The sequence below is a fragment of the Psammomys obesus genome, unplaced genomic scaffold (genome assembly GCF_907164565.1).
Source record: "Psammomys obesus unplaced genomic scaffold, mPsaObe1.curated_primary_1811, whole genome shotgun sequence".
Lineage (NCBI taxonomy): Eukaryota > Metazoa > Chordata > Mammalia > Rodentia > Muridae > Psammomys > Psammomys obesus.
The window spans coordinates 13,349,139-13,370,832 of NW_026596034.1; positions in this window are offsets into that span (position 1 = coordinate 13,349,139).

Below are 21,694 nucleotides of genomic sequence, written 5' to 3' on the forward strand. Positions count from 1 at the left end.
TATCTACCTTATCTACCTTATCTACCTTATCTACCTTATCTACCTTATCTACCTTATCTACCTTATCTACCTTATCCACCTTATCCACCTTATCCACCTTATCCACCTTATCCACCTTATCCACCTTATCTACCTTATCTACCTTATCTACCTTATCTACCTTATCTACCTGGAAAGGACACCCCTCCCACCTGTGCAGCTGCTTGCAAGTTGTAGAGTTACCAGACGTTGTGAGTTGACACCCATTGTGGGTGTATTTGAGTCACTTGTGCTTTTGTAAGAAGCCCTATTAAAACCTGTTTGTCACGAATTTGGACTCTTGTCATATCCTTACTTTGGTGTGAAAGTAAGGATGAGGACAGGATGTTTACAGACATCCTGTCCTCTATGAGGACAGGATGTCTGTAAACATCTGCCCAGATGTATGTCACCCAAACCTCAAAATTTTAGATGATTTTTTTGTTGTCTCTTTCTCTCTCTGTATGCATATAAAAGGGGAACTTGGGGGAAACTTAGACAATTCGGTGTATAATTAATGTTTTCCTTTATTGAAGAAACCACAATTTGAGAAGCTGTAAGCTGCTTTGACAAGTGTTTAAACATTTTGTTGGGGGAGGGGGCATAAAGTGTTACATACGTCACTCATTCTGTATCAAAAATAGATAATTTGTGACAAGTTATTGTTTTCTTGTGGGCAGTTTTACTTAGATGAGAATGTTGATGTTATCTGTGGATCTCTAGCTGTCACTGCGTTCAAAGCAGCTTTGTCATAAACTATGCTTAATAAAGCTCTGGTTAAAACTGCATGTAACACTGAGGCAGGAGGGTAATAAAGCGAGGCATGATGGGATGACTGAGATCAATTTCCTCTTCCGTAAGCATGGAGCATGCAGGAGGAAGTATATGAAGCAGTTAGTTTCCTGGAGTTAAAATAGAAGCACAGTGACACTATATCAGTCAGCTATCTGATGCTATAACAAATATCTGAGATGAACAATTCATAAATAAAAAACACTTATTTGGACTCATAGTTTGGGAGATTATAGTTAATTATCAATTGAGCCCATTGCTTTGGGTCCGGGGCAAGGAAGCCCAATAAGCAGGGAATGAATGAGTGAGCATGCTCACTTCCCTCATGGTGACCAAACATACCAAATTTCCTCACAGTGTGGAAGCAAAAGAGAAAGGAGGGTCAATTGGAACCCCACAATTCCCTTGAAGGTACTCCTGATGACTTAAGACATCCCCTTCAGGCCTCCACCTACCAGGAGCACCAGTATCAGAGACATGGCCTTTAAAGGGCGACTTCTAGGGAACATTATATAGCAGGACAAGTTAGGTATTTCTTAAAGAAGATATCTTTAAAAACACAGGCCAGGAGCCTATCACAGAGGGCCTCTGAAAGACTCTAACAAGCAGGGTATCAAAACATATGCTAAGACTCATAGCCAAACACTGGACAGAGCTCAGGAAATCTTAATAAAGAAGGGGGAAACAGAAAGACCTAGAGGGAACAGGAGCTCCACAAGGAGAGCAACAGAACCAAAAAATCTGGGCACAGGGGTCTTTTCTGAGACTGATAATTCCAAGCAAGGACCATGCGTGGAGAACCCCTGCACAGAAGTAGCCCATGGCAGCTCAGTGTCCAAGAGGGTTCCCCCATAATAGGAACAGGGACCTTCTCTGTCATGAGCTCAGTGGCTGGCTCTTTGATCACTTCCACCTGACAAAACAAAGAAGCCAGTCCTGATAAAACCTGATAGGCTAGGGTCAGATGGAAGGGGAGGAGGACCTCCCCTATCATTGGAGTAGGGAAGGGGCATAGGAGAAGAGGGAGGGAGAGTGGGATTAGGAGGGGATGGAGGTGGGGGCTACAGCTGGGATACAGAGTGAATAAACTGTAATTAATAAAAACAAAATAAGAATTAAAAAAACATGTAGAGTTGTTTTTATTTACTTACGAAGAAACTGATATACCAATAGCCTCAGCATTCTAGTCAGAAGAAAAATGAAACTAGAAAGAATAAAGAGAAATATTTTGTAAAGTGCCTAATTTTTTTTTTTATTCAGGAAACATGTTTTCCAAAAACAAAGGTAGTGATAATGACATTTTCAAACTGATAAAAGAAAGAACTCCTGTCCAAATTTGTAGTTTAACAAATGCTAAAGAAAATTCTTTAAGTAAATAATTATAGACTGAAGTATGTTTGTATATGAATGAATGAAAAGTATGTGAATTCATGATGGTGTTCTTCCTTACGTAAGTTCTTTACCAAAAAGATTATCAAACTGCATCAAGAAAGACAAATATACCTTAGTATACCTCGAAGTATACTAAGAGGTCCCTGATATAAAAAGAAGGAAACATGCCCAGAAAGTAATACAAAGGCAGGAGTAGGACACTGGAGGTGCCTGTTTTAGGGTTTGTTTACAATAAATAAAGTTGTCTGATATTTGAGTACACTATGGAAAATTAACTATTATTTTATAAGCATGAATACAGTCGTAAAAAAAGCACGAGCAGTAGTTTATACATCATCGATAAATATAAATTTAACTGTGTGTTTGTATTGTAAATGCATGTGTCTATTAAGCCTAAAAGAGTGGAAATAAAAAAAAGAATAAATGACAAAAATAAAAGCAAATATAATTAAATACTATAGATAAAGAGTATAAATTACAAGAGTTCAGCATATAAAACATCATTCATTCATGAGCTTTCTATAGGAAGCCATTTAGTGAAAAGAAGCAGATAGCTTAAATTTTGAAAAAGCAGCCCATAGAAACACAAGTCCAAAGGACAATGGAATGGTTCTTTGAATATAAAAAGAAAACACCAGACAAATATTATTGGTGATAAAAGGTTACCCTTCATAATGATAAAGGGGTCAATTCATCACAGAGTCATAAAACTAAGTGTGTATGCACATAGCAATAGAGCCTCAAAGTGTGTGGTGTGCGTGCTGATAGAAGAGAAGGGAGAAACAGACACCTCCACATTTATCATGAGACATTCAATAACAGAAATCAATGGAAGAGTAGACAGGCAGGCAACCGAGATGTAGAAGGTGTAAACACCATTAGCCAATGTGAAATAATTGACATTTGTAGCCTATGATCATTATTAAGTAACTTACAGAAATGCCACCTTTTCAAATGCAACATGGGGAAAATTCACATCTATTTCAAATGCTTTCATACATGTAGCAAAATGAGATATATTCTGGGTCATAAAGTAAGCTCCAGCAAAATTAAAAGGATCAAAATTATGCAGACCATACTCTTTTACCAAAACATAATTAAAATATAAGTCACGAGCAGGAAGATATCTAGAAAACCTTTGTGCATTTTGAAATTAAACAATGGACTTCTAAATAACCCATAGGTCAAAGATAAAATCAGTAGGGAAATTAAAGATATTTTGAAACTGAATAAATTAAGAATAAAACATGTCATACTTTATAGGATATAGCTAAACAGTGCTCAGTGGCAATTTTAAGGTTCAAAGGCTTGCTTTAATGTTTGTATATAAGTAAACTATATAATTAAATAAAGTAGAATACTATTTGAAGATAGACTTTGGTAAATTAATTAAATATGCTATAAAGCACAGAGCATCCACCAAAAAATTAGTAAAAAGGAAGAGAATATAGAATTTAGACAACACATAAAAATAATAAAAAAAATCAATGACACATAATTACATATGCAAAACCTAGATACATGAAAGAAATTTTTTAAAAATAAGAATATTAAGAACAATGATAGTTTTTAAAAGTAAATAGATAATTAAAATAGCTATTGAAAGGAACTCAATGGCAGGCTCTTTGACCTCCCCAACCTCTAAGGGAGGAGCAGTCCTGCTAGGCCACAGAGGAGGACTTTGCAGCCAGTCCTGAAGATACCAGATAAAACAGGGTCAGATGAAAGGGGAGGAGGTCCCCCCCTATCAGTGGACTTGGAAAGGGGCAGGGAGGAAATTGTGGAGGGAGGGTGGAATTGGGAGAGAATAAGGGAGTGGGATACAGCTGGGATACAGAGTTAATAAAATGTAACTAATAATAAAAAATTATAAATAAATAAATGAATAAATAAATAAATACTTATGTTCTTAGATGCCAAAAAAAAAAATGCTGTTGAAAATTAGTTTGCTCTGATAGTTGTTAGTATTTTGGAACACAACCTGCTCCTGGGTTACCCAGCAACTTATGATGTCATCATGTGTCTCTGGCCAGGTGGCCACATCTGGAAGGTGTGGTTACCTTGCCCCTTAAAGGGCCAACCCCGACATGTGGTATCTCTCTTACTCTCTCTTGCTTTCTTTTACTCTTACACTGTCTTACTCTCCTCTCTTACTTTCTCTCTCTCTCTCTCTCTCTCTCTCTCGGCACCCCTTCCCTTTTTTCTCTCTCTTCATGTCCTGCTTCCCCCTCCCTCCATACCCTCCTAATAAACCTCTTGCAGAGAATATGGGTTGACCAGCCTCATGCTTTTTTAATAATAACATTACATTGGTGCCAAAACCCAGAAAGGGCTCCCCTAGCTTTGCTAGGGTCCCTTTCGGACTCCTGTAATCCAATGGGACAGTTTCAACCGATTTTCTCTGTTCTATAACAAAAAACTTCACTGCCCTCCCTCCTGCCCTCCAGGTCCCACCACTGGGGCAGCCTGCACGCCCCTGCCTGTCTGGCAACCGACAGAGAGGCCCCACCCCAGCCAGCGCTCCTGAGACTCAACGCAAAAATCAACTTTGCAAAACTTGGTGAAGAATTTCTAAAAAACCCAGCACAGCTACAAAACTTTTAAATTTCCTGCGGTATCCCCAGCTGGCGCCATGTTTATCGTGGGAGGAAGTGGATGTAACTATAGCTTAACCCTTGACTTAACGTGGTGCAGCACCGTCTTTGGTTCAGGCAAATAGGCCCCGCCTCCGGTGAGCCCTGCCATCTTGCCATGTGCTCCCCCACCCCAAGCTGCTTTCCTTTCACTTATAGCTCTGTTTCACTTCTAGCCCTGTGTTGTTTTCTTCTAGGAGTCTGTTTCCAAGCTTAAAAAAAAACAAAAACAAAACCTTCCTGATTTCTGTACACTTTACTCTTTACTCTTATATTTTAAATTCCTTATCTAATGCTTTATATAATTTTCTCATTGGGTTTGCATTTATAAGTCTTAATCATAATTAACTGTTTATCTTATCTTTTAGACTAGGCCACAATAATGAGCCACATTTCAAGTTGGTATGGATTTTTATAAAAATTCACAGTTACATTTTACTATCTTATGATTCCATCCTGCTTCAAATAAATTTTATATAATAATAAAATTTGAAAATTACAAATATCTATTTAAATTAAGTTAGTTTATGTGTTGCTCAAATATAATTTTAAAATTGCTTTATACTGTTCTGCTCAGGAGTTTATTATTACATACAAGTTGTTTACCAATATTCTAAATTAATATCTATTAATTTTACAGGTATTTATTTAAGCTAAAACTGGGTCAAATTGCTATGTTTCTACTATCAAAAGGTTAAAATATTGTTGGTTAATTTTAAAATTGTTTTATACTGTTCTGCTAAATTGTTGGTTTTAAGCTTATAGCTCAGGGGTTCATTATTACATATAAATTGCTTATCAATATTCTAAATTAAGATCTATTAATTTTAAAAAATATATATTTATGTTAAAACTGGGTCAATTTACTATATCTCAACTATCAAAAGTTAATATAAGCTTGGTCTTGTTCTTTTAAAATAATGTTATTAATCTATAGTATAGCCATAGACTATTATAAACTACAAACTTTTATATATTAAATCATCCAAAAACTCTTGTGCTCTCACTTTAATAAATTAAATTCATGACTTCTAACTTAGCAAGGACAAAACCTAAAGTTCTGATATTTAATGGTTAACAAATGCAAGTTAATAGTCATTTCATAAGTTACATATTTATAGTCCTACAGATGCAAACATGGTCTCACTGCAATTTTTAATAAACAGCTGAGGATGGTCCATGAGTCACCATATAGGAGTTGGTAAAAATAATGAGCCATCCGACTGGCCCTAGACCTTAGGCTGGGCTTTGAGACTGCTGGTGTTCCCGCAAAAAGGCGAGAGGTTTGCATAGCTAAAAGTCTGTTCTACCGGGTGACGTTTTCAAATGCAGCCAATGGGGATGCTGGTCCTGCTGCTGACATGCCAAACCTGCCTGCTGGCAAACTGGCCTCTGGAAGTCAAAATGCTCCCAAGCAGGCTTGTCCTCTGTGCCCAGCAATGGAGGTTCAACCAGCACAGAGCCACAGACACTTTCAGCCTTCTAGCTTGTTGGTCTGGCAGAGGACGAATGGCTCCTTAACACAGTGACCTCCACAGCTCTTGCCCAGCACTGAGCAGAATGAGGTCCCATGGACATATTGCCAACTTCTGTGTTGGGAGACTTCAGGTACCTTCACAGTTCTCTACAATGCAGGAGACAAGGCCTTAAGCCTAAATCCTAGAGCTGCTATTTTTAGGCCTAGATACAGGCCAGACTCAAGAAACAGGCCTAAATGAAACCTTTTACCATCCCTTTAGCTAAATACAAAGTTCCCTCTCAAAAAACATATTTGACAGATGTCTTAAAGTTGGTAAACATAAGTTTTACATGTTTGAGAGTCTAAAAATGTGTCTTAAGGTTGGTAATGCAACTTATAAATGTTTGAGGGTCTAAAAAATGTTTTAAAGTTGGTAAATGCAAGTTATAAAGGTTACAAGGTCTAAGGTGATTTAAGGTATCTTAAATACGTAAAAAGGCTTAATATTTCCTCCAGTTGTTAGACTACTGTTTTATTGACTGTCCAGAGTTCTAACCCGAACTCTGATACAAAAACATTCCACTATACCACATACTTTTATGGTTCTAAGCTCAAGACTATAAGCCTCCATAATATGTATACTTATACTAAATGTTAAGATCAAGTGAGTTTCCCTTTTACTTCATGAAAGGCTTTTGCATTTTCAGAGCTCACCTTAAAAAATACTTATGCTATTAACACAAATATGTATGTCTACTGCTTTTTCTACAATGTAAATTTCAATGCAGAGTACAATTGGGATACTAACATGTCTAAAGTTTTATCTCCTTCTTAAAACTTAAAAGTAATTCTTGTAAACTGCACAAAGTCCACCTAAATCTACCTCTCAGGTCAATTGGACTCCAGATAAGTACTGCACTTATTGCCTATCTCAAAAGGTGGGACTCCTCCCCTTTTCCTGGTTTTGGGACTTCCTTTTCTGGCTACCAGACTGCTATTTACTGCATGAAACACTGACTGGATTGGTGAGTTCTCCTTATTGACCAGCCACCAGATTGGTGAGTTCATTCCATTTTCTCAACACAAACATCTCTCTTGGTAGGGGAAGCTTGACCATAGAGCTCCGGCAACTTCGTACTATCTTTTGAGATGGAGGGAAACTCCCAGTCATAGCCTTAACTGTCTAGGGTTGACCCTCTATGCTGACCTCCATTTTAGGGCCCCACTCTCCCTTGGGTGGTACGTCCCCACTCCCACATGGTTCCTTCTCCCCCTTTCTCACTCACTCGCTCGCTCATGGGAATGTCCCCACTCGCACACAGTTCCTTCTCCCCCTTGCTCGCTCACTCATGGGAAGTCCTAGTGCTAAGCGAACTATCGTGCCCTGGCTGTGCCCTGCTGGACACCTGCGCCCCAGTCCCAGGCCAAAAGCTGAGGAGTTATTGGACCAGGTAGCACCCCTTTCACTCGGAGTCACACCTTGCCATTGGGACGCCTCTGGAAGGTCGCTGACTTCTCTGCCTCCAATGGGAGATGCCCAGACGCCCATCCCTCCAGATAGGATGTCCTCTGGAGAATTGTAAGTTTCTACACCTAGTGCCAGCTGGCACCAGGGCCTCTAAGTTTACATGCTTCTGTAACCAAACCTCACCTCAATGACAGATTGAGAACAAAGCCTTCTTTAAATATTGCCAGTGAATGGGTAAATAAAAGTCCCCCCCCAGGTAGACAGAGGTTCCCATGTTCAAGTCTGATTGATTCAAACCTTCAATTCCTGTTTGCTCTCCCAAAAGTTTTCAATGTGTACCTACAGGATTTTCTCCATAACCTACTCAACTTTATCTTTTGCCTATATATGTGTTTCAGTGTCCTGCCAGACACAGATGTTTCCTATAGCCACAACAGCACCAAAGCAGCTACAGGTGTTCAACTCTGACCTCATGGACTTCCAACAAGCTGCAGGTTTTCAACTCTGACCTCACAGACTTCCAACAAGCTGCAGGTGTTCAACTCTGACCTCACAGACTTCCAACAAGCTGGACCTGCACCTTCCCTCCCAGCCATGGGTATTCTCACAGACCCTGGAAAGCATGAAAGAAACCTATTCTTCCTGGACTTGGCCAACATTTCAGCCTTTTTACCTTCCTACAATGCCCCCAGTGTCAGCAGGAAGTAGCCAGAAGAGAATCTATGCCGATTATTCACTTGTTGTTAACAAAAGGCTGAAATGGTGTGCTTCAGGACCAGGACAAGCAGCTCCAGGTTCTCCCAGTGTTCCCCAGTCCTTACCTGCTGCCTTGCATGGCTGGCAACTCTCTCTATTGACAACCCTCTACCCTAAATTTTCCAGGGTAGAGGCTTCCCTTACTCTTGACGTTGCAATCTGACCATTTTGTTGCTACAATTCTTCTCTCTCTCAACCCCTTGCATGACAACCAAGAGCTGCTTCCCATGAACCTAAATTTATATACTTTAACTTACTTTATAAAAGCAACCCAAGCTCCCCATTTTTTAATTATAGAAAAAGAGAAGAATGTTTGTAGTTTGGAACACAATCTGTTCCTGAGTTACTCAGCAACTTATGATGTCATCATGTGTTGCTGGCCAGATGGCCACATCTGGAAGGTGTGGTTACCTTGCCTCTTAAAGGGCCAACCCTGACATGTGGTCTCTCTCTTACTCTCTCTTACACTCTCTCTCATACTCTTATACTCTCTTACTCTCCTCTCTTACTTTCTCTCTCTCTCTCTCTCAACACCCCTTCCCTTTTTTCTCTTTCTCTTCATGTCCTGCTCTGCCCTCCCTCCATACCCTCCTAATAAACCTCTTGCAGAGAATATCAGTTGACCAGCCTCATACTTTTTTAATAATAACATTACAATAGTAAGTCCACAAAAGCAATAAAGCTTTATGTAGACTTATAAACTGAAAAATGTGAGAAGTACTAAGATTATCAATAGGAGAAATGAAACCACTAACATACAAATATTAAAGGAATATTTAGAGTCTAAATTACAGTATTCAGAGGTAGTGAAATAACTCAAAGGAAATAAATCCCTTGAACATTATGATTTAGAATCTGATACATGGTTATAAATTTAACTTAGGTTCTATCATCTATTTATCTCTGTTATATTAAGATACTTGATTTCTAAATAAATTCTTATGGTAAGAAAGCTGCACTGGTCTTCTCTGGTGAGTACTTTCAAACTTCTGAAGATTGTCATGATTCTTAGGTGGGCAGAAAGGCTTGCTGGTTGAGTATGAGTTCTGTGTGACTAGGACCCTGAGTACTCTCTTCGGCAAGACACACACATACATGTAAAAAGAATATTATTATTCTTTTCATATACAACAAATGAGTAGAAAATGCTCCCTTGCTTGTTTATAAGGCCATTATAACAAAGGCACCAGAAGCAAAGCCATTACAAAATCAATAAGCAAATAAGCCATTCCAGTTCGTAAGCACAGAGAGAAATTTTATCAGAATGAGCACATTAAGTTCCTAATTATATAAGATGGACACTTTGCTAGCAGCAGGAAAGATTTATTTGAGAAATGCTAGGCCTGGTGGCACAGATCTGTAATTTCAGCTAAATGGAAGCTGAGGCGGGAGAATCACAAATTCAAGGCCAGTCTGGACTACAGAGCGAGGTCAAGACTGCCTGTGTAACCTCAAAGTTTAAGAACTGTCTCTGATATGAACTGATTGGCCTGCTCTTCGATCACCTCCCCCTGAGGGGGAAGCACCCTTACCAGGTCACAGAGAAAGACAATGTAGCCACTCCTGATGAGACCTAATTGACTAGGATCAGAAGGAAGGAAAAGAAGACCTTCCCTATCAGTGGACTTGGGGAGGGGCATGCATGCAGAGGGTGGAGGAAGGGAGGGATTGGGCCAGGAGGAGGGAGGGAACCACGGGGGGGATACAAAGTGAATAAAGTGTAATTAATAGAGAAAAAATACATAAATGTGTAATAACTGAAAAAAAAGAGAACTAAAGGAAAAATTCGAGACAATGGTTTAGTAGTAGAGCTTTTACCTAATATATGTGGCTATATGTGGGGACCTTAGGTTCAGTCCCTACTGCAGAGACAGAGAGGGACAAGGACTAAAAGACAGAGACAGAGAAAAAGAAAGAGACAGAGAGAGAGAGACAGAGGTAAAAGTTTATCATAACATTTAGAAACTACCAAAAAGAACCACATAATTATCTCAACAGATTGGATAAAAAAATTTCCAAACTATCTACATTCAAGACAACCCTCAGCAAGCTAGGAATGGATCGATAGAATTCTCAATTTTGTAAAATGACAATTTTTTTTTCTTTAATTCTTATGAATAACATCACACTAAGTGCAAATCTATTTGCTTCTGATCTAAGATCAGGAACCAGGTCAAGATGTTGCCATTTAATGTTCTCATTTTTCATTATATTAGAAGGCCTGGACAGTGTCAAAGGACAAGACCAGGAAATCAATAGCAAATATATAGGAGCTGGAAAGATGTGTCAACGGTTAAAAGTGCATTCTCCTCTTGGTTCTTAATACTACACACTACACACTCACAAACACTTATAACTATAGCTCACTCACATGTTCATACACACACTAACACTAACAGACAAACATGCACATACTTTGAAATGATGATGATGCATATAGAAAGAAGGGAAGTTGTTTTACTGTCAGAAAACTTGATCATTTAGGCAAAAGTTTTAAGTAAATTTAAAAAGTGGTGGATAATAATAAATTAATCTTCATAGTCAAACTCAAAAGACACCAATGTATTTAACTGCTAACCACAGTAGTAGTTAGAAATTAAAAACAAATAGAACATTAGACTCTGGATTTGCTCCCCAGTGCTGTTAAAAATATTTGTTAATTAATTAAATGTATATATTAAGGATAAATGTGATATGTAGGAATACTTATGTTTTATTTTGTTTATTTTTATAGTTTATCCTCTTTTTATCCCAGCTGTAGCCTCCTCCCTAGTTCCCTCTCAATCCCACCCTCCCTCTATCTTCTACTCCCATACCCCTCCCTCAGTCCATGATATGGGAGGTCCTCCTCCCCTTCCATCTGGTCCTAACCTATCAGGTCTCATCAGGACTGGCGGCATTGTCTTCCTCTGTGGCCAGATAAACATACCAAAATCTATACTCCTAAAGAAGCTAAACATGAAGGAGGACCCTTGGGAAGTTTCTTAATCCTCACTCAAAAAGCAAATGAGATAGACATCAAAAGAAGGAGAAAACAGGGAACAGGACAGGGGACTACCACAGAGGGCCCCTGAAAGACTCTACCCAGCAGGGTATTGAAGCAGATGCTGAGATTCACAGTCAAACTTTGGGCAGAGGGCAGGGACTCTTATGAAAGAAGTGGGAGATGAAAGACCTAGAAGGGACAGGAGCTCCACAAGAAGACCAACAGGAATACTTTTAAAAGTATACTTGAGAAATGTAAAGATTTGGGCTATTATGACAGTCATAAAGTATTTGCCTTACAAATGTAAGGACTTTAATTTGGTCTCCTGCCTCCATGTAACTATCCTGATGTGGTAATTAAATTTATAATCCCAGTGCTGGACAGAGAAGAATATTAGTCTGTGGAGTATGTTAATCAGTATCCTGTTGATCAACCGAACTGATAAAATGAGCAAATACATGTGTTCATCATATATATTCATATTTATGGGATAAATTTTGTATATATTAAAGATTGCAATAGTTGTTTTAAGAATATTATTTAAAACTTTGAATAGAGAATTATACTAGATTGCTATACCAAAATCTTAAGATTGATAAGACAGTTAACAAACTTGGTAAATCAGTAGTAAACTGGATAAAACTACAAATTACAACAAAACAACCCTTATCTCCCACATGTTTCCTTCATGTGTGTGAGTGTATTATCATATGTACAGGTGGCCATGGTGGCCAGAGATGGCATCAGGTGCCCTGGAGCTGGAATTTCAGTTATCTGTGAGCTGACTGATGAGGGCATTGGGATACAAACTTCACACTTCATGATGATGCTATCTGAGAGCCACTGGGCCACCTCTCCAGACCCAGATTCAATATTTCTATCACCTGTCTTACTAATTATTAGATGGTGGTTTGGTGATTACCCTAAATGACATTCAGCGTGTAAACACATGTACAAAACTCAAAAGAAAGTTTGAAACTATTTTCTAGCGAAAAGTAAGATAAATCAAATATTTGAACAGAATAGCCAACATCATAGTTCATCTGTGATCTACATGTTAAATAACAATGACTTTCTATTTCACACTTGAAAAGTTAAGATTAAAGGATCTGACAACATTGTTGACAAAAATATGGAACAGCTGGAACTCATACACTATGGTGGGGATATGAAATAGGGCAAATACTTTGAGAAAAACTTGGTAGTTTCTCAAAATAACGAAAATATATGTATTCGCTGACCAAGCATATCTAATATGTAGTCACATAATGTATGTCAAATGACACATGTTTATGAAGGTATATCTGATGCTAAGGTATTCTTAGCATCTGAAAGAAAATAGATTTAAAAACAATCATTTTAAATTGTACAGAATAGTAAAAAAAAAAAAAAAAAAAAAAAAAAAAAAAAAAAAAAAAAAAAAAAAGATGTCCTAAAAGTATGGAAACATCCTATTTTTCAATTGCATAATGGCACAAAAATTGGAGATCCACTCGTTTCCATGTTCAGAAATTCCATAAATACATGAGACTGGAAGCCATAATATTTGTGCCGAGACCACTATGGATGTTTTTCTTTAAAGTAATATGAAAGCATACAATTTTATAAGCTTACTTAAACTTACAAACATGTATGTGTATACGTATCCAAATGAAGTTATATTGTGATGGAAGAGGGGATGGAAAGCTATTAAAAGCCAGAGGACCAGGATGCTTGTACCTAGTGTGTGTTCTCTACACAAGATGGGGGAAAATGCCATCAAGAAATGTCAGCAATATGATTGCCTTAATAAGACTGGCATAATAAAAATGTCAGTTGACATTACAGCATAGATGTGAGAATTCTGCAAGTCCATTTCACCAGACAAAGAGTTTTAGATGACCAAGATCTGCTGAGGGGAGCAGAATCAGTTTCCTCCAGAGACAAGTTTTGGCATGTTTTCCAGTCCCAAGTGGGCAGCGCTGGATACATGTACTTATAAGCAATGCTTAATGGATTCAGCAATATGTATGTGTGTATGTATAAATGCATGTATGTAATATGAATGTTTGTAGTTTTGCATATTGATAAATAATGAAGTCATGAATTTGGGGGAGAGAAGGTTGGCATGGGAGGAGTAGGAGGGAAAGGGAGAAGCAAAAGCAATGGATATGTACTGCTTATGTATAAGGTATTCATAATTTTTTAATAAATAAAAATAATATAAATAACATATAATACATATAATATATATCTAGTTGGTTCTCTGTATAAATGAGCTCGGTATTCAAAGAAACAAAAAAGTCATGAATCAAATACATTCAGAAAAAAAACCTTAATATGATGCTTAACCATATGAAAAATATACATTTGTGGGGCACATTATTTTGATTTATTACCCAGTAGAACATGTATCTTTTGAATGCTTATAATAATTGTATCCTTCATAGAAGGTATTAAGAAAATGCCTGCTGTATGGTTGGTGCATACATAAAAAATACAGCTTATACTCAGTGGGTAAAAGTGCTTATTTCATAAGTGTGAAGTCACTTGTGCCCAAACCCCTGTAAAACATACATGCAGTAGTAAAAATGTGTGCAAACCCAAAGCTTGTCAAATAGGAGGCAGAGACACAAACATTTCTGAAGCCCCTGAGATAATTAGCTTAGAATACACAGCAGAAAACAAACAAACAAACAAACCAATAGAGCTTTATTCAAAACCATGTAATTCATGAAGAATACCACTAGGTTGTCTGCCGGCTGCCACAGGCATAACAAGGTCCATGGGCACCTGCATTCACACTCATAAATATACATTTATGAAAATACACCTATAGACATATTTTGCACCACAAAAAATTATATTGCCTATGCTAATTATTAATTTGCTTTACTATCTCAACATATATTTAAAATTGTAGTCTAAAGATGGGCAACTTAATAATTTCTTTTTTTTTTTCTTCATTCCTCCAAGAGTTTGTACTTGAATGAGTAGATTTGTTAAAACCATGGAAGAGGCTGTATGAATGATTTAAATGGCCTTCCTGTTGCTAGTGAGGAGCGTGATACAACCAGGCTTCCACGCTTTCATTTTATATTAACAAGCAGTTTTTTCCCTTTTCTTGATTCTTTTAAATTATTAAAAACATTTCCCATTCTTCATGGTATTTCTTTCAACTCACCAAAAGGGAAAAGGCGGAAGAATGTTCTCTCAAAGGTCATTTTCCCCACTCACCCACAATCACGATGGAGTGATGATGCCCTTGTTGGGTGAGAAACTTGTATTTGCTGTGGTAAGAAAGAGCTTCTGAGTTTAAAAATGAGGATCTAGGCTGAGTCTCAGAAAAATAGTGAGGAATAAAAGAAACTAAGATGTAATCGAATATATGCTGAAAATTACATTCTGAATAACTTACAAGTTGCTTCCTTTTAGTGCTAATCGTTTTTGTAGATTTAGATATGGTATTATAGATTACAAATGTGGAAAAACAGAATTATGCTAACATTGAAGTAGTCAATTAGTGAGAATGGTTGAAAGAATAACATTGCACATTACTTAAGGAATTTATGCATTTATATTTTCCAAAGCAATTAAATGTGTGATGTGCACGTTATATGTACATTTAAGAAAGCTTAAGTATAAGAAAAATACACATAACACACACAAACACAAGAAAAAAAAACAAGCAGAGAAAGCTGAAAGTCACCTGCTAGAGGTGGGACTGGAGATCCACCCTTTTCTTTGTTATTCAAGAGGACACTGAGTCAATTAGAAATGATCTTAAGAACATGAAGGTTAGCCTTACATGGTGGTACAGACCTTTATTCCCAACACCCAGGAGTCAGAGGCAGGGAGGTTGATGGGAGTTCAAGCCCTATCTGGTCTACATAAAAGTTCCAGGGCAGCCAGAGCTACATAGTGTAACCCTGTCATAAAATCAAAACAAAACAAGCGAAAACTTGAAAACATGCACACTCCTATTGTGATTATCTAGGCTCTCCAGAGAGCCTGGCTGGGTAGAAAAGAATGTATGAATGTAACCTAGAACCTCTGCTCAGATGTAGCCTGTGGTAGCTCAGTAACCAATTGGTTTCCCATAGTGAGGGGAACAAGGACTATTTCTAACAGGAACTCAATGACTGGCTCTTTGGCCTCCCCACCCCCCAAGGGAGGAGCAGTCCTGTTAGGCCACAGAGGAGAGCTTTGCAGCCAGTCCTGAAGATACCTGATAAAACAGGATCGGATGAATGGGGAGGAGGTTCCCCCTATCAGTGGACTTGGCAAGGGGCACGGTGGAGATGAGGGAGGGAGGGACTGGGAGGGAATGAGGGATCGGGACACGGCTGGGATACAGAGTTAATAAAATGTAACTGATAAAAAAAATAAAATAAAATAAAAAGATTTTGATTGGTGTAATTATGGAGAGCGTCCAGTCCTGAGATCTGCAGTCAGCAGTTTGGGAACTGAAGGGAGGTAATGGTATTGTATGTAGTCCCGGTCTAGAGTGCTAAGAACGAAAAGAATTGGCGCTGTTACAGTTTGAAGGTTGCCAGCCTTCAAAACAATGTCTTGTTGATGTTCAAAGCAGGAAATCCTTGTTTTTAATGGGTGAGTAGCATTTCATTGTATAAATGTACCATAATTTCTGTATCGATTCCTCAATGAGGGACATCTAGGTTGTTTCCAGCTTCTGGGTATTAGGAATAGAGCTACTACGAACACGGTTGAGCATATGTCCTTGTATAGTTGAGTATACTTTGGATATATGCCTAGGAGTGGTATAGCTGGATCTTGAGGTAGCACTATTCCTAATTTTCTGAGAAAGTGACCAATTAATTTCCAAAGTGGTTGTACAAATTTACATTTCCACCAGCAATGGAGGAGGGTTCACCTTTTTCCACATCCTCTCTAGCATGTGTTGTCATCAGTGGACTAGAGGGAGGAAGGGTGGAATTGGGAGGAGAACAGGGAGAAAAAAACAAGAAATCCTATATTCCTAGATAAATAATATAATTTTTCAATTCAGAGCAAGACAAACTATTACTGCTCATAGCCCTAGAATAACTTTTGTTTGAAAGAGAGTATTGACTTTATAAATTAAATTTTTATCTGACCAATTTTGTTGTTCCTGGCTTCATCATTAATTAGCAAATTACATTTAAACTGGCATGTGTTCACTTAGTATTGTTTGTAAAATATTTATGTTTTCATTACACCCTGACCTTCTTTGCTAAATTCATTATTCTTATAATTACTTGTTCAGAAATATGTGATAGCCAGTGGATTATAAGATTAGTAAAAGTAAGGACCATATTTGTCATATTTATTACTATGCTCTAGAGCTTAGTGCTAGGAATTTATTAGGGGCTCAGGAAATAACCTCATAGTTTCCTGAAATAATAAATTCAAATGAATCGAAGATATTCTTGAGCAACCAAATGAGTCTTCCGGTAGTCACAGAATGGGCCTCATTGAATCAGAACATGAGAAGTGTTTGTATGCAAAATTTATATTTAGGAATTCACTATGTAAAGACCATCTTTATTATCTGTATTTCCACAGAGAAATTTCACTTTTGAAAAAGATTGCAGTAGTATGGAAGGGAAACATTTTGTACAATGAAGCAGAATTTTATTGTAACCCCTGTACTCAATGTGTTTCGTTTCTTATTGTTTATCCCTTTTTTTTAAAAAAAAATTATCCTCCATGAATTTTGCAAGGAATTTAGGAATTTATAACTCATAAAATATTTGCATGTAATATACACATCATTCAGTCAGACTTGAATCTATTGAAAATTGCCGTCTTTTAAAAATTACTATGCTGGTGATCTTAAAAGAATAATGAAAAACAGGCTCTGTATTTATTGATATGCTCATGACTGACTGAGAGTCATATCTCAAACCTTATATATAGGTTCTCTTGAAATGGGTTATTATAAGCTCTGACTCGTTTGCTGGATAATATTGATCGGGACCCAGTGAGTGTGTGATTTTTCTATTTATACTTATGCACACATGGAGATAAAAGTACACAATCTAATTGAAAGAAAGCATAACAAGAGATCTGTCATGATGTAGTACATCTCTACCACAGAGGAAATTGATAAGAACAAAAGAGAATGCCTTTTGCGAATTAACTTCTCAATCTTGGTGACTGTTAAAGAAAACATTTTTAGTTAGTTAGTTAGTCAGTTGGTTAGTTAGTCAGTCACTCACTTTACATCTTCATCCTCTACTCCTATCCTTCCATCTGTCCCTCCCTTCCTCCCTTATCCCCCGCTCCCTTGCCCCTCAGAAAAGTGGAGTGCATACATGCCTTGAGCATCTTTCTGGGTCTGGGAACATCTCAACAATAGGTTTTACTTGTGGAATAGAGTCAGGCAGTTCCAAAAAGGGTTTGCTTCCGTAAGGCTCTGTTAGGCTCATTTTTCTAGATGAGAAATGCAAGTGCTCAGCAGAAAAAAGTAAGAATCAGACACAGTATGATTGCTTTGAATTTGTCTTGCTTGACTCTGTCTTGACAATCCCTGCCACTGCTGCTGCTTGAAACTCAGTTGTTTTGTGACAAAGTTAGGTCTCTGAGATTTCAGTTTGAGAACGGAATTAGCCTGATTCTGGAGCTCAGTGGTGGTGTCCTTAGGTGGACTCTTTAGCACACCCCCAAAAAAAATATTTTTAGAAAATATCAAATAAGCCATTAACTACTAAATGAGATTGTAGTTGCTCATGTACTGGTTTTTTAATGAAAACTACCAGAAGGAGTCTGTGCATGCAGAGAGACTGAGACCTGCAAATCTGGATAACTGGTGAGTACTTCAGTGACTGTAGGAATTTAGAAAGTTGCAGATCCAGAACCCAATTCCAGTTTACCTTGGGCTTTCTTTATATACCTAAATTGCTAATCTTTGCCAAATATGTTTTCAAACCTAATATCCTGTTACAAAAAAGATAAAAAAATCTTTTGAAATGCAGCAATTTAACAAAACCATTATTTCTACCAACCAGCAGTCTAAGAGTGATCAGGTAGCATCCGAGGCCTGTAGCTGTGACTTCTCTGCTTTTCTGTAACCTCCTATTTATGTGTTCAAGTATTTGATAACTGTCTAGATTTGTAACTTTCTTTATTCTGTCACTATAAAAACTTCATTAACTTTCATACATACATTTAGCATTGCTCTTATTTACATATTTTCAAGGCTGACCACTTAAGACTGGGAAACCTGTAAAACTAATTCTCCCTCTTCCAGCAGGCTTTGGCCATTTGTAGCTCTCCATCTGGGGGCACTGTCTTCTGGAATTTCTTCCATCCACATTAGTATGCCAACCGTTCTCATTACTCCACTCTTATTCAGGTAACTATATTGTTGGCATTTCACGGATGCATCTTTCCTGAAATGTCTAGAGGACACTATCTAGCAGCATATATCCAGGTATAAATGTTGTTTTTATTTCCTCAGATGAGGGGATAAGATGAGAGCCATTCCCAAGCCTTTGTAACTCTTTCTGAACTCTTGCTGGCTCTTTCAACTCAGCTGTTCTGAATTAAACTCTTCACCAAGATGACGGATTCAAACAGGCTTAGAAGACAGTTTCAAAATTTCCTACTTCCTTCTATAAACTAACTTTACCTTCATTGTTTGGGATTACAGTTGTGTGCTAAGGGCATGTCTGTATTCCAGCCAGATTATACTGTAATACAGAGCATGTCTGTATTACATTGTTGTGGTTCATAAACTTTACAGCCATATAGAACTACCGATTGTTCCTCTCCTTTGGCTGTTTTCATAGCATTTTGCAATACTGTGAGAGCCAGTCCTCAGGCAAGAGGTTTCTAATTCAAATCCAGCTCAGTTTCTCCAAGATTTGTGTCTTAAGATCTTTAGTAGTAGGGTTTCTTTCCCTCAAATAATGGAAGGCAACCAAAAGTATTGGCAGTAGTACATGCTATTTTGGGCGATACATATTCCCCCAACTAATAACTCACAGGGAGGTTTACCATGCCTGTCATGGAAGATTTTGTAACTTAGCACATGGATCTTGGTAGCAGGTACCTTCACTCAATGTGGCATAACTCTATTTAAAAATGTATACATGTATTGTTTACATATATGTATATATAAATACACATATATGATATATGATGCATATATTATATACATGGTGTATATATATATGTATGTGATTATATGTGTATGTGTGTATGTGTGTATACTTTCTGTAAAATAATGTTTTCCTTTTGTTTTTTAAAAACAACTGTATGTATCTCTCTTCCTCTCTCTTTCTCTCTAGTACCTTTCCTTCCCAAAATATTAAAGCCCTCTTACATTTTCTCTACCATCCTCTTTGTGGAGGCTGTGTTCTAGTATACTAGTATTGCTAGTGTTCCTTCTCCTTCCTGCCCACTATGGCACCTTTCTAATTTCCCAGCTTCTTTGGGTGCTTTAGGTTATATATTCTTTTCTTAAAATAAAAGAGTGCATTCAGCCTTTGGCTTTCTTGAAATGGTTTTATTTTGATTCAACGTAAGATATTAGAAAACCCAATGTAAGGTATTAGAAAACCCAATATTCAAAGACCTTTGAACTCACATTAAAGTTAAAATATCTAAAGGGCTTTTTAAAAAGTCTTTCACTGAGAATTTCTCCTTTAGAACCAGGCAGGAAACCTTTTAGAAGTCTGTTGTACTTCGTATTTGTGTAGTAAGTAACCAGAAAAATTTCAGTTGCTTATTTTAGCATAACCCCTGAGTCCTTCCTGTCTTTTCCTTACAGTCCCACAACATGTTTGATGAGTTAATTATCACTTCCAAGTGATGAATATCTTGGTCCAATAAATGGTATTGGGTAAATTGAATCACAGTGATTATCATTTAGATTCATCTAATTAGTAATTAATATGTTTAAAATTCTAATAAGATGGAAATGGTCAAAGAGAGTTGAGATATACTAATCTACTGCAATGATAATTTTTTACTAATTTATGAATACATAATCTGCAAACCCAACAACAACAAAAAGGCAGCTTGCTAAAGCATGTTTTTTTAAATTTAAAAATCATGAGGTACTGTTGATTTCACATTCCTGGAACACAATGGGTTCACCATTTGCTGAGTGAAAGGCAAAAAATATATATATATATATCCTAGGAGATAACAGTGAGGCAAGTTAAAGAAAGGTTTCTATCTGTGCAAGTAAGAGGAGCTTGGAGATAACTCCACAGGAAGATTCCTCCCTAAGCTCTAGAGGCCAATGGATTTTTCATCATCATCAACCCCTTTCTACTTTTCTTACCTCTCACTCTTTCCCCTTTTCACACCTGTTCTTGTCCTTCTCCTCCTTCTTTTGCCTTCTTCTTTATCCTTATCCCCAACTTTATTGTTGAAGACTCTTGCATAGCATAATGGAGAGAAAAATCATCATGTGTAGAGGAGCCACATTCCTGATATGCTTAGTGTAAGATCATTCTTCATGTATCACATGTCCAATCAGGCAGAGCAGAGCTCCTCCTGGTCATAAATTAACACTATATGAGAAAATAAGCAGAAAAATTCTTTCTAGGTCACCTAAAAGAGCAGCTAGATAATTTTGGGATGATTATTTGTATTTTCTTTTAACAACAACAATGCCTTGAAATTTTAAAAGTAGGTTGTAGGAGAAGCAGCTTTCTGCCCTTAACGTTTCTATATGCTAACAATATAGCTGAAGAATATTTTTACTGTTCTATTCCTATCAGATTTTAAATACTAAGCTAATAATCTCCTCCTATAATTATCTAATCTGTAAACTTCAGCTTTTTTATTGTATCAATGGGATTGGGAGACGGAATGAAGAAAACTACATTATAGTATATTACAGAGCATCAAACCCAGAACCTACTTACCGTATCAAAACCACCCAAAATGAACACTATTGCTTAATGAAAGGAATTGCTGTAGCTGAAGTTGCAGCTTTAACTGAGATTATTTCATCTAAGACTCTTACAAAAGTTTCTTTAGAAATTCATAAATAAATGGCCTTGGAAGACTGAGGCAGTGTAAGTTTGAGGTCATCTTGAGATGCACACACAAAATAAAATTGGATCACTTTCAAAACAACAGAACAAGTAGACTAGAAAGTTGAGATAAATTTGCTATAACTCCTGTGTCTTCTGGAGTGGTAACTTACTCACTTGATCAGCAATACCAAAAGCCAAGGCTTTTTGTTCATA